The sequence below is a fragment of the Chrysochloris asiatica genome, unplaced genomic scaffold, assembly GCF_000296735.1.
Source record: "Chrysochloris asiatica unplaced genomic scaffold, ChrAsi1.0 scaffold00254, whole genome shotgun sequence".
In the NCBI taxonomy this organism is placed as follows: domain Eukaryota; kingdom Metazoa; phylum Chordata; class Mammalia; order Afrosoricida; family Chrysochloridae; genus Chrysochloris; species Chrysochloris asiatica.
Window position 1 is genome coordinate 2,826,709 of NW_006408772.1, and position 2,617 is coordinate 2,829,325.

Below are 2,617 nucleotides of genomic sequence, written 5' to 3' on the forward strand. Positions count from 1 at the left end.
TCATATTTTGGCTCTCGTAGACTTGTTTTCATTTTCTTCAGTTTCAGTTTGAATTTGCATATCAGTAATTGATGGTCTGTTCCACAGTCTGCACCTGGTCTTGCCTTCACTGATGAAATGGAACTTTTCCATCTTCTCCTTCCACAGATGTAGTCAATTTGATTTCTATGTGTTCCATCTGGCGAGGTCCATGTGTATACCATGCTACTATACCACTATGCATATATGACAAGAAACTAACGTACTTTCTTATCAACTTGAATACCTAGAGCACCAATTAGTGATCCACAGTCTTAATGCTATTGTCATGCATGTTACATCTATATAGACTACAAACACATTAATTTTTTTTTGCTTAATATTCAATTATCTCTCAAAGAGATCTAACTAATAAGGAGAAAATCTTGTATACCTAACCCAAATAGTTCTCATTTCCACTGTTGTTAATTTCTTTCTGTAGATCTATACTTTCATTTGGTGTCATTTCCTCCTGCCTAAAGAGCTTGGTTAGTATTCCTTCAAATATTTTTTTCTGACTCCCCCTTCCCACTCTCTCTCCTCTCAGGTGCTCCAATTACACAAATATTAGTAGATAACGGATTGAAGTTGTTTTGCAAATAACCAATGTTTTGAGGATTTTGCTTTTTTTTTTTTTATAATTTGATGCTACATCTTTAAATTCACTTGTCTTTTCTTTTACAATGGAGACCTGATGAGACGCTGTAGAATAAGTAATGGACTGCTAACTGTAAGATCTGTGGTTCAGATCCACCAGTCATTCCCTGGAAACCCTACAAAATGTCACTATGAATAGGAACCAAATTGACGGCACTTAATAACATGGGAGTCCTGGTGTAGTGCTTTGGGCTAATGCACTGGACTGCAAAGCCAGTTTATTCCACAAGGTAGGCGGTTTGAGCTCACCAGCCACTCCTCGGAATCCATATACAGGGTAGCAATGGGTCAGTACTCGACGGCACTTAACAACAACGATGGAGGCCTGGTGTGGTGCTGCAGAATAATGCAAAGGTCAGTTTAAACAGCAAGGTCGGGGTCTCAAATCCACCAGCTGCTCCTTGGAAACACAAGACGGAGTCACTATGAATTGGAATCGACTCCATGATACATACAACAAACAAGCTTCGGTAAGTTGCATCCATTGTAGTTCTTATCTCAGGCATTGTAATTTTCATATCTTGATGTTTGAATTTGTGTTTTTTATATCTTCCATGTCTCTTCTTCACAGGCTCAATCTTTCCTCTAGGTTTTTTAAAGCCCTTAAACCATAGCTATAGTAACTATTTTAATGTTCTTGACTATTAATTCTAACATATGGCAGTTTTACTGATAGTTGTTTTTTTTTGTTTTGTTTTGTTTTTTCTCTTTCTTCTTTATAGGTATGTTTCTTTGCATACCTGGGTTGTTTGTTTAAATTACAATGCCAGACATTGTGAGTTTTACCTTGTTAGGTAATAAATTTTATTTTGTATTCCTGTAAATACGATGCAGTGAGTTAATGCGCTGGACTACAAAGTCGGTATGAACCACAAGATTGGTGGTTCAAGCTCAACAACTGCTCCTGGAAACCTTATACACGGTTGCTATGGGTCGAAATAATTCGACGGCAGTTTACAACAACAACACAAATATTCTTGGGAGTGCAGCTCCATCCGATAAGCACTTTCTGGGAACCACGAGCCTATCAGCCGCTTGACAGGATAAAGATGAGGCTTTTTGCTACCACCCTCAGAAACTCTATAGATGGTCTCTATAAGTCTAAACCAACTGATAATACTTAACAACAACATAAATATTCTTGGGGTACGACTTGGATATAGCTTAATCTTTTTGGTTGGTCTTATTTTCAAGATTTGTTGGACCATAGCAGATTTTCGTTTTGTTGTTTAATGCTGTTGATTGAATTCCGAACCATAGCGACCCCGTACAAGGTTTCTGAGGCTGTAAGTCTTCTCGGGAGCAGAAAGCCTCATCTCTCTCCCGCGGTACCGCTCGTAGTTTCTAACTGCTGACTTTGAGATTAGTAGCCCAATTCATAAATATTACACTACCAGAGCTCCTTAAGGGGCTGTGAGATCAAGCAATGGACAGCAAGGTCGGTTTGAATCGAATGTCGCTGATGCAAACCCACCAGCTGCTTCTTAGGAACACTATCCAGGGTCACTATGAGTTGGAACCACTCGATGGCACTTAACAACAACAAACTTGAGGAAAGAACCTTCTGAGTGCACTACCAAAGGCCCCATGGCTTATGAGGATTTCCAGTGTTACTGGTAGGAACGAACACTACTCCCAGCTGTGGGTGAGTTCCAGGCACTCCTTCCTCTAATCTTTTCAGTTGCTTCTTCCTCTAGTTTCAGTAGTATCCTCATACACATGCACTAATCAGTCTTTTCTGATGAATACTCAAGGAGCTCTGGTAGCGTAGTGGTTACGAATCGGGCTGCGAACCTTAAGGTCAGTGGTTCGAAACTACCAGCTGCTCTGCGGGAGAAAGATAAGGCTTTCTACTCCCGTAAAGATTTACACCCTCGGAAACCCTGTACAGGGTCGCTATGGGTCGGAACCGACTTGACGGCACTTAACAACAACAACAACA